Genomic DNA, 12,190 nt, shown 5'->3' with positions numbered 1-12,190 from the left:
ATCCCACGGAGTTCCACTGTCAAATGACAAACTCAGTTGCGTTGGGAGCCATGGCTGCTGCTACTGGTTTGCCGACTTAACGGCACGCCCTTATCGACAGGAGCCTGACCTATTGGCGTAACGAGGCGCGCACACAAGTGAAACAGGCGTCACCGGGACAAAAGAGTTCTCGCCTGGAGCGAGTCTGCTTTCGATCATGGAAACTTTGCATGCTACGAGGTCAAAGCATTCCGCCTGCTGTGCTACCGCCTTTTGTAAATCTTTGATTGCTCCCAAGACGTCCAAGTCGGAAGCCGCCACTACCTCCCCTTCCGCACCTATCTTTTTTTAAGCCGGCCGCGGCTCTACTGACGAAGACGACACCGGGGCTTGTGCTGTATTTTTGAGAGCTTCAAACTCGACCCTCTTCTGCTGAAGCTGTGCTTTTAAGCTAGCATTTTTTCGAAGTAAGAATGCAATTCAAGGGTCTTCTTTTTGCTCTGGCAGTACCGCGTGCGTTACCTGTTCAAGCTGCTGCACCGGGTTTGGCTTGGCACGATCCGCCCAGGTTTTGGGAGCTTTTTGGAAGCGTAGCCTAGAATGGGAGCGCCCCTTGGAGTGGGAGCGCCCCTTGGAGTGGGCGCGCCTCTTGGAGCGAGAGCGTCCTTTTGGGTGGCTGCGACTCTTCTTAACAGCTGGCGAAGGAGAGCGCATCTTCGAGGTTGGTGCCATGCTCGAATCCCGTGATATCAGATCCTCTTGGTGGTGCCTGCGTTTTTTGGCGGCCTTTCTACGCCCTCTTCGTCACCTTACCAAGTAGGGGACTTGGAATCGATGCTGGCAAGACTTGTCGGCCGTTAGATGTGCCCCCCCCCCCAACAAGGCACATGTCTGCTGGCATACGTGAAGGTTCGCGGCATCGTTTACAGCTTACCCGCGGCAAACTTTCTTCGTCGGTGTCGGGCAGACATCGGCACGAGGGCCGAGAGCTCCACATCCATAACAAACATCAGTCTGTCTCCAGTACAAAGTACACCGTAGCAAGCTCGAACCACACATAACATGGTTGGGTACCTTGAGACCACTGAAGAGAACGACGACGGTAGTCATTTCCTTGATGCGATGCACCTCCATGGCTTCAGGGTTGCGCTGGTTGAGGATCATCGGCGCCAACTGTCGTTCATTGATGTCCAGGTCAATGTCTCGGATGACACCTTTGCAGGTTTCGTCAGAAGCGGCCGTGTAGGCCGAAACGTTATACTCAGTTGAGCCAAGGCGGATGAGTCGCAGCGCCACATAGGCGCCCGCGTTGTGGGACGCAGGTGTAGAGACCACAACAATATTCTGAGTTATGTTCGGGCAGACGATATCCTGCAGTGTTTCTTCCGGGGACAGTTTGGCTGCGACCTCCACGGCTTGGGTTAGATGCATCAGACTAACTTTCTTGAGATCCAGGCCTCCGTTCGGTCGCACTATGACTCGAATATGGCTCCTCGGCAATCGGGGAAGCCTCAATGCGGCTGCACGACGCCGAACGACGCCATGCGTGGTAGCCGTGTGATGGCCAGCCGTTCCTCCACTTTGAGAAGAAGCAGACGCTTGATGTCGGGGAGAACGCTTATTCTTGCCTAAAGCCGTCTGCCACCAAGGCGCGTTAGTGTCTTCTTGGGAAATAACTTCCCCGTCCACCACCATCACTTCCGGGATGAAGCCGTTCCGTAGGCATGGGCAGATGCCCGGTCGAAGAAAGTTCTTGAAAAAGGGTGAAAAATGGGCCTACCAAGTCAAAAATAGGCTTGGTAGAATCCTCTCGATGACATCTGTCGAAGGGTGTACAATTCCAGAGGATTGAAGCAATACTCTCACAGCAATCTTTCGAAGACAACAGAGACACCACAGCATCTCTCATCGACGCAAGAGCTCAGAAAAACGCGTCCGTTCGCACTGGAGGCTCGAAAGAGGCTCCGTTTTTTATTGATACTGCTTCAAAATGCATCCACAAACAAATGGACGCCCTGGAAAACGGCGTGTGCCATGGTGGAACTCCGAATGCCGAAACGCGCGCAAACAGCAAAACAGAACATGGAGGTTGCTTCGGAACTCACCGACAGCCGAAAATCTTGACACCTTGGAGAAAATAGTCTCAAGGCAGGACAACGCGTTGGCAGGCCAGAAGAGAACGCTGGCAGAAGTTTTTGTCGTGGATCAGTTCATACACATAGGAGGCTAAAGTCTGCAACATGGTTGGTAGGGTAGCTGGAAAACAAGTACACACACTTCTACTCGTAAACACACAGGGTGATACCTTGGAAGATCAGGCGAACTTCCTCGGTGCACACTTCGAACGGGTGTCCAGCTCGTTACACTATACTGACGCTTTCCAAAAATATAGAGGAAGAATAGAAAAGCCCAAACTCGAGCACAATTGCACTAGATACAAGGCATATATTCAAGTTTTCAGTTTAGCTGAGCCCCAAGCATCTCTAAACTTCTGCACTACTTCTGCCCCAGGTTCTGATCATGTGGTGTATGAAATGGTAAAAAACCTACTAATCGAAACAAAAAACCTTACTTTGTATGTACAATGCTATCTGGTTTTCTGGTGCTATTCCTACTTCCTGGAAAGACGCTATTATCCCCATTTTGAAAAAGGGCAAGAACCTTTCTTCTGTTTCGAGCTATAGGCCTATTGCACTTACAAGCTGCTTGTGCAAAGTCTTCGAAAAAATGATAAAATGCCGACTTGTACAATTCCTTGAAACAAACGACTTAACTGACCCAGTTCAGTTTGGGTTTCGAGAGGGTATATCCACCACAGACCACCTAGTTCGTACCGAGGCACTAATCAGAGACGGTTTCGTCTATCAGCAATATTTTCTCTGTGTTCCTCAATATTGAAAGGGCTTACGATGCAACATGGCTCTTTAGAATATTAAGAGACCTGTCCTATCTTGGCGTTCGCGGAAGAATGTTTAACATAATCGAAAGTTACTTGTCAAATCAAACATTCCGAGTTCGAGTAGGAAGCATTCTTTCCCAAACATTTGTCCAAGAAACAGGTGCGCCGCAAGGTGGTGTACTTAACTGCACACTTTTTATTATCAAAATGAATTCTTTACGCTGGGGTATCTCTCGAAATATCTTTTACTCCACATATGTCAACGACGTCCAGTTCGGTTTTATGTCTTGTTATCTGGCCATGTGTGAGCGGCAAGTTCAGCTTGGTTGGAACAGTCTCCAATTGGGCTGAAGAAAATAGGTTCCGGCTGAATGCACAGAAAAGCACTGTGTCTTGTTCTCCAGGACGAGAGGTATTCATCCCGAACCCTGTATTCAACTGCATGGGCAACGTCTTTCCGTTAATACCGAACACAAATTCTTACGCCTAATCTTGGACACCAAGCTAACCTTCATACCACACATCAAATATTTAAAAAACAAGTGCACAAAAGCTGTGAACGTTCTAAACGTGTTGTCTCGCACTACGTGGGGAAGCGACAAGAAGTGTTTAATGAATTTGTAGAAAAGCCTTGTACGTACCCGCCTAGACTATGGGGCAATATCATATCAGTCTTCGACAACTACTGCCCTTAAAATGCTTGATTCTGTTCATCATCAAGGCGTCCTCCTCTCTACGGGTGCGTTTCGCACTAGCCTCGTGGAAAGCTTGTACGTGCAATCGAACGAATTGTCGCTCCACCTACAAAGATCTTACATGTCTTTTAAATATTATCTTAATGTAAATGCAGACAAGAACCACCCATCACATTTCACAATTAATGACATGTCAAGCCTTTCTATGTTTGAAAAATGGTCTTCTATGAGAGAGCCCTACTCACTCCGTGTGAGGGGCCTAGCGAAGGAAACCGGTGTGCCACTCGAACACCGCTTGATGGCTCTCGCAGTACGCCTGCCACCATAGCAGTGGAAGGCGATAGACGGCAACGTGTCTTTCGTGGAGGTTACAAAGCATGCACCAATCACATATATCCAGACATACCTCCTTGAACTACAACATAAATACACGTCCTGAGTTAATTACGGATGCTTCAAAGTCTAACACTTCTGTCTCGTACGCATCCATCAGCCCACATTTTTCGAAAGGTGGCGTTCTGTACTCTGGTACAAGCATTTTTACCGGCGAAGCTTATGCAATAATTGCGGCCCTTAAACATGTTAAACAAATAAAACTACAGAAGGCAATCATATATACAGATTCCCTAAGCGTAGTAAAAGCTCTGAAAATACCTTCAAAGCAAAAAGCACCTTGTCTCGCTTTATTCACTCCTATGCAAAGTGTACTCATCTAAGCAGCTTGTTGTAATCTGCTGGGTGCCTGGACACCGCGAAATACAACACGACGTTTTGGTGGACCAGCTAGCTGGATCTGCCAACAAAACGGCTAGCAATATATCGATACCAGTTCCTGCATCTGACTTGAAAGCCTTTCTAAAACGAAAGCTCAGGGATTATTGGCAGAGCACATGGGACACGCACACAGGTAATCAATTGCATGGCATCAAGCCGCAACTTGGCCAGTATCAAAATCACGCCACACAGAAATAATACTCACAAGGTTAAGAACAGGACATACATACACTACATATTCATTTCTTTTGTCTGGTGGCGATCCACCTTTGTGTGAAAGATGGGGAGAAGCGCACACCATACTTCACATTCTGATCCAGTGCAAAGATTTAGACATGCTAAGAAAACAACAATTTCCATTACTCTACCGACAGCAGATACCCCTTCGCCCTGCAATGTTCGTCGTTAGGGAACCATTTTTTACACATAAATCATTGTTAGGTTTTTTACGGGAGGTTCATACTTTTCATATCATTTACCCGGGCATTTCGTAGCATGACCTCTCCCGATAGGTCTCCGCTGCGGTGGCTACACTCAACAAAGCACTTATCTCACGGCCCTTGGACGCAAGAGTGTGAATGATGGAGGCACTTGTGCTAATGCCATACATGTCTATCATCGTTTTTATTATCACAAACTTTCGTCATGCAATAACCGCACACACTTTCCACGGCATGGTTATGTTTTTATCACTTCTATGTCTTTACCGGCCTTAGAGCGAGGATTTGCGAGATGGCATTTGCAAGAGGTGGTTAATATGAGTGGTTGCGACCACTGGAATATCAGGGATGTGATCACAGTACTATCACCGATGCATCGACATACCAAACATCGTAAAAAACAGCTGAATAAGTTGTTTGTGTGATCGTGTGAATAACGAACAGTCGTGCTGCAATGAAAGAGCAATACGTGCTTTATTTGCTAATAAGCCTATTCATCAGCAGACTAGCATACTTGCTACCCTTACCAAAACAGGAATAGAAAGAAAAAAGTAAAGTTGACCAAAGTACTAAGAACGGCATGTAAAACGGCTATGCGGCAGCCACAATGTACTTCAACTGAGAAGTTCGTAGCTCTTGAGCTCCACAACAGATTTGATGAAGCACAATGAACACCCACAACAACCGCCTGATGTATTTATAAGCATTTAGCGGGGGCGGGGGGAGTGCAACATTTTAAAGCAGGTGGACCAGACACTAAGCCGTCCTTTTAGAACAAGTGATCTGGCGAAAGCGCAGGTAATGCGCCGTTGTTGTAATGGAGAGACATTAATATCATTTCAAATATTGTGTAGGGTTACATGTGCAATGGTGACGAACATGCTGTTTTTTTCCGCTGTGCAAATTTTTTTCTAGATTTCTCTGTCGATGGTGGCCTAATTATACTAGATTAGCGTTCGTGGGCTGCGTAAGTATTTCCTAATACTGAAGGAACTGTACGGTACGGTACAGCACATTTTTCGTGGGAAATATATAAGCATTTTGACTTTTCAAATATTTTTTTGCTGTTGCTGATGTTGGACGATCTTATCAAATATGTTCATTACGCCATTATTATTTATTCTTCGTGTGTTACGTGCCCGAGTACCTGATATTGCGCACTCTGTTTTCTATATGCGCGTTTCTTATATTTGAAAGGCAAATTTGTCATTGAATGAACAGCCCTATAACGCGTGACAATAACAGAGCCTATTCATCACAAATATTGTCTAAATCAATGAGATAAGGGTCCAACGCTGCGTGATATACGTGACTGTGAAATTGGAACCCACCACACACATGTTCCTAACAATCATCCTCCTAAAAGTGACGCCCCCTTTTCTGCCTTAGAATGCTTATTTCCATTTCGAATTTATTGTACTGCTTGAACTGCAAAGCGTTGCGTTATGGCCAACTTATTTTTTTTTGAAATAGAGAATGTTCTATGAAGCAAATTGACCATTTTCCCGATCGTTTTTAAGCTTTATGGAAAGCTTCAAGTTGATTGTTTCATGATGAGCCTTTAAAGTTCCTATGTACGTTTGTTATCCCATAGAGTACCTTTCGATTTAAAAAAAGTAGGAATAATGAAAATAAAAAGATTTTAAACATGAAAATTAAATACAAACTAAGACAACAAAACAAAGAAGGAACCAAACGTTGACTGATGTTTCTTTATTTGGCCGCAGCTAACATATATTCCCGCGAAAAAGAAGAAATATATATATATATAAAGGTACGACGACCGCTATCTGGCACATGCGCGAAGGTTACAATAAATGGTCCAGATAATGATGCTCTTTCATGGGCAGGTCTATGGATCACGTGCCAATGAATGATTCAATGCGAGTGGGGATCACGTGGGCATAGTACATCTCCCTGGTGCACTTGTTCTTGTATTGTTTTGGTATTTTCGTTTTCTTGAAGCGGTGCATGTACCTACACTTTGCGCAATATAGTGCAATGTTACTGTCCGTACTGTTTTTTTGTGTGCATGCGCGCTTTCTCAAATGATAGTTCAGGCAACGGAAAATCTATTGTTCGGTGAACCAGGTCGTTTGTTCAGTGCCCCAGATCATTTATGGTTCGGGGCCCAAGGTCGTTGTTTCGGTTTGGCCGAATTCCAGCTGTCTCTGCCACTAAGACTTGACCCCTATACTGAAAATTTCGCTATGAGCGAGGGTCTGACCCACTTTCTACGGCACTAAGACGTTAAAGTTGCCACTGTTGTTACAAAGAAATGGCGTCAGCAGCGGTAATTGAAAACAAGCTTTCAAAAGAAAAGTTCCACGACATTGCTTACATTACTCCGTGTAAAGATGCGGTTTCATATATATCAACGAGCCGGGAAATAATGAACACCGGGTGAAGCTGCGTGTTAGTAATGCCAATAAAAAAGTGTTTCTGAATGCTTGGACAGAGGACACAGAAAACATCCGCCATAAAATGAATAGGCGTACCGCCTCAATTTGGGAGTATTCACAAATCTGCCTGTTTAATGAGTTTTGACTGATACGACGTATAATAAAATCCACGCAAATGAGGGAACCCATCCTTATATCTACAACTGCTTTTCACGTCGCATTTTTAAGCTTTCAAAGCACCGCTTCACTCGTCCTGGCTTTGATTGTGAAGAAGTCTCCCGTGAGTGGAGTTGAAGGGTCTGGTTTCGAATTTCTCTGTCATTATGGGTGCCCTTCTTTTAATTTCATTGTCACTTCCTGACCAGAAAGTTTTCCGACAATACTTCGAACTCTAAAGGGAGTATGCACGTCAAAATAAAAGCAAAAGTGCGCAATATCGACAAAACTCAGTGGCATTAATTGTTAGGGCTTTGTATGTCACGTGACTGCAAGAACTTTTTTCCGTCTTGCACATTAATAGGAAACTCTAAATAATTTTTTACGCCCATGTACCCAACTCACGAGGCATTCCGAACGAGTCTAAATGCCATAAAACTTCCCTTTGAAAGCACATCTATTGTACTATGCGTATTCGATTTTGTGAACGAGGACTACATCAGTCAAAACTTCTTCCACAGGACAGTCCACAACTGGAGATATCGGAAGTTGGCTGCTACCAGAGGAATCCGATGCAAGTTCTACTTTCAATGTTTGGTGAATGTGACATTACATTGTCCCACTTGCCACTCCATTGGTGTTGGTGTTTACCAAACCAGCCTCTAATCGTTCGCTATCATTCACACTGGCTGCTATACGTGCATGCAACACGCACGTTAGCCGTTACCCAGCACCATTTATTCATTCTGCTCTTTTTTACCCAAGACCAAAGGACTCTCTCGTACGCCTGTCCTTGTGTTTTTTAATTTTGTAGCAGCACAAGGTAAATGTTTTTTTTTTAAATAACGTCAAACACCGGCGGAGTTGGCCTCTGTTCGTTTGGAAATTTCCCATATCATGTGACCATTCACTTATTGCCATCAGAAACTTATCACAAAGCAGGTTTCAGCTTGGGACCAAAGAAAAAATTTGTGGTTGCTTGCACAATATTGGGCATAAGCGATCTACCATGTGAGATACTGTCCCTACAACTGCAAATAAAGTACATTTTGCCCATTTTACATGAATGTCTCCGAGTGATTTTTTTCAAATCAGTTCAATATGTAACTGCAGTTCCACATTATTTCAAGGTCCGAATATGCAAGGGACCATTACCCTTCTTACCACTAAAATGTTTCACATCGGCGACTGAGTTTTAAAGCGGCGGTCAACTGATTTCGGAGATGAGTTGTTACGCTTTTTGTTATGCCGTTACGCATCCCCCCTCCCAAACAAAAATCATCATCACCATCAATGTCCTGCACCTTTTTAAACGCGCCATGGAAACCTCTGGCTTGCTTGTTTGCTTGTTTTTATATGCTTTGGCTCGTTCCCACTAAAGAGATTTGCCATTAAACTGGCAGTTATTGTAAAGAGAGAAAAAGAATTTTAAATTTTTACAAAAATAAATAGTTATTCGGTCATTTGGGGAACATGAGTGGACAATTATAAGGTGACCTACAAATAAAGTAGGTAAATAGCTAATAATTTAAAAAATAATTCGTAATAATAAATGACGAGAATTTCATTATTAAAAACATCTGACAAGCAAACCTTCTTTGGCGACACGCGCTCTTTCATCCTCTTTATATTCCTGGCGGCGAGTACAGAACGAGACAGAAAGACATAAATTCTTCAAGAAACTAATTCTTGATTGATTAATTGATTGATTGATTGATTGATTGATATGTGAGGTTCAACGTCTCAAAACCGCCATATGCTTAAGAGCGACTCCGTGTCGTAGGGCTACGGAAATTTTGACCACCTAGGGGTTTTTAACCTGCAGTTATATCTGAGCACACGGGCCTAGAGCATTTTCGCCTCCACCGAAAATGCAGCCGCCGCACCCGAGATCTGACCCCGCGACCTGTGGGTCAGCAGCTTAGCCACTACTTTAACCACTACCTTAGCAGCCCCTTAGCCACTACACCACCGCGGCGGGGCACGAAAAAAATTCTTAACGAGGCCGAATTCAAACCAGCGTACCAATCTGAAGGCAAGCATCATGACCAGTCAGCAATCTACGGTTCCTTTTCTGTTACATGGTGTTTATTGCGAATGTGTTTTAAGTTTATACATAGCGTACTAAATGTTCGAAACTGCCTCGACAAATGTACAATAGACATTACAAAACAAATTTTATGCAAGACTGTGGTATAAAAAGGTATATGAGCTGTGGACCTTATGAACTCGGGATGCGAGCTCGGCTGAAATTGCAATTCATGAAAGTATTTTAGCAGAACAGTCGTTATTACAAATAATGATCACGAAGACACCATGTGTTCTGCATGCCTATATAACATACGAGTTTTCTATAAACTGTGCATGCACACTAACAAGAGCAAGTCTACTGGCATAAATTGCATTGAAACGGTACAAGCTACCAAAGGCTATGGAAAGTTAAAGGGGCCCTAAAACGCTTTTTTCAAGTCACCGCGGAATGAATTCAGTGGAAAAGCTTATTGCCTCACAAATTCAACGCGTCAAAAATTTTGAGAATCCGTCCAGTGCGAGTGGAGTTACAAAGGTTGGTCGCATGGTGCAATTGCATTCTCTCTTCTCTCGTCCCGACGAAAGCGCTGGAAGCTAAGCAGAAAGAGATAGCAGGGCCACAGAAAAACTTGACACGCGCCTCGTGGTCTTGAGCACTTTTTTTTCTTTATCCTTGAATGCGCCGCTTTGTCGGTGTGATCGCCCACGCACGCGTGGACAAGTCGCGGCCTCACGCGGCGATCTCTGTAACGAGCGAGCGCGTCATGTTCATATCAGCCAATGACTCATAGATGGGTAATTTACGTGTGATTTTGGGGCATATTCCGCCATTTGTCGAGAGAAGAGAAAGCAATATTTAGCTGATTTTGATCATTTATTGTGAATTCCAGGCCGCCTAATGGGCTACAATATTTGCCTCGCGTGTTGTCGGGAGCCTCTACTACCGATCGGCAGCGTTCTCTGACCATGCTGAAGAAGTGTTGCAGGGCCCCTTTAAGATGTTTTTTAAAAGGCCTCTGCAGGACGTAAGAGAGGATGGCGCCCTTACAACTGTTGAAACAATCTACAATTAACAACTCATGGAAATTCGCAGAAGCACTCTAGTCTAACTATAGTTGTGTATAGCTTAGCAAGTGGGTGCAACGCGAAAATGAAAGTGAGGAAGGGGGAAAAGAGAAAGTAAAGCATAGAACCGACATAAAAAAACCCGGCAGACTCAAAGCGGGAAAATATTTAGACGAAAATAGCAAGCGAGAGAAAGAAAACAGAAAGAATGTGAGAGGGAAAGATATATAGGAAGAAAGAAAGGCAAGATACACAAAAAATAGAAGCTAGTGAAAGACAAGCTGTACTAGGAAAATGAAACAAAGACCACCGAGCCCCGCTCAACGCTCGGGCATCGCATCACTAAGTCGATGCTGCTTTATTCGTTTTTTTAGAGTAACAAACATAACCGACCTGGTTGTGCAATCATACAAAATCAACGCGCAAACTGCAGTCTTAACAGAACAGGTATTCTTATATTACCCTTCGCTGTGAGCTGTCATTTCGCTCAGCTGTGGCGTGATTCTCGGGGTGTCCACTTCGTGAACAGGACCGACTCGACGAATTGCGTTTCGTTATATGAAAAAAAAAAACTGAGTCAGCACATGATGGTGCTCTTGGCTATGTCGACGCATGGAGTCCACCTTGTGGATTCGGTGGATTTAATGTATGCTGTGCATTTAGTGCACAAGGTAGACGAATTATACAGTAACAGGACCCCTAAACATATATGACAAGTCTTAGCTTGCGAATGAACATGTGCAGATGTTTGAAGAACAATGCAGGGAATGCGTACTACGGGCGGCCGCGTTAAACCTAAATCAAGGGCTAACGTGATTAGAGTTAATGCACGGCCTTCGAGATGTGCTTGCAAATGCGGGTTTTCGGGGGCAGCATTCCTTGCGGCGAAACGAATTCCATCTTTCTCAGTTTTGTCTAAAGTTGTGAAAGGTACGGCTGATTCTTTTCTCATAGAATCCATCCGCGGATCTTGGATTTGGGGAAGCCCCTTAAAGGTCTGTGTATGCCTAGGAACTACCTAGGAAAACGTTTCAGTTGTTTATCCCCAAGAGAGCCTGTTGGTTCATGACACGTGTGTTTTTCGCGAAGTTTGTGTGCGAGCGGATAGTGTCCTGCCGGTGAGGTGTGTATGATCGTGTACTCGTCTCACGCTGTCGCTCTCTGTCTGTTTTTACGACCATCGAACGTTTCAAGATTTCCGGTGGCTTTCTTGCTTTATTTGAAGGGCCTCGCAATTTCTGAAGTCGACCGCGTAGGGGAACTCTTTGCATATGAGTGTGCACTTGAAATAAGTAGTCGATCTGAACGAGGCGTGGTACACATGTTCACGTGATAATGAAAGGTTATACACGATGATTAACTTGCATCCTGTACTCGGGGACGTGAGTTTGCAAGCACACGCGCTGCGGAATTCGTGCTGGCGCAGTTGCACAGTGGGCTGTTCGGGGCCAAATCCCGCGTCCAAAATGCATTTCTTAAAGGTCGTAATTTCTTTGCGAGTGAAACTACTCGGTAGAAGCGTATTTTTTTTATTAAAAAATTGTTGCAGTACTTGCAACGCCTGTCACTGGCAATGCCGGTCTGTTCATTATAAACGACATATCAAGTCACCGTGTTTAGCATCTGTGGGTATCAGAGTTCTGAACAGCGATATGCGCTTTCTTCAACCCGAGTAAAAAACACAATCATGATGATGAAATTCTATGGATCAGGCCCTATTGTGACCGTAAGTGGTTGTGTAACACTGGT

The 12,190-nt window shown here is 44.5% G+C and overlaps 1 protein-coding gene across 5 annotated transcripts in view; it reads left to right on the top strand.

Annotated features, from left to right (window-relative positions):
* LOC119160839 (uncharacterized) overlaps positions 1–8,406 on the top strand; it is a 274,511-nt gene extending 266,105 nt beyond the window's left edge. For all 5 annotated transcript variants that reach the window (XM_075880678.1, XM_075880677.1, XM_075880676.1 and 2 more), the window contains one exon: positions 7,867–8,406. The gene's annotated coding sequence lies outside the window, so the exon portion shown is untranslated. The remainder of the gene's footprint in view (positions 1–7,866) is intronic.
* The last annotated feature ends 3,784 nt before the right edge of the window (positions 8,407–12,190 follow it).

This window comes from Rhipicephalus microplus, chromosome X (genome assembly GCF_043290135.1).
Source record: "Rhipicephalus microplus isolate Deutch F79 chromosome X, USDA_Rmic, whole genome shotgun sequence".
NCBI lineage: Eukaryota > Metazoa > Arthropoda > Arachnida > Ixodida > Ixodidae > Rhipicephalus > Rhipicephalus microplus.
This window is presented reverse-complemented; position numbering and strand designations above follow the sequence as displayed.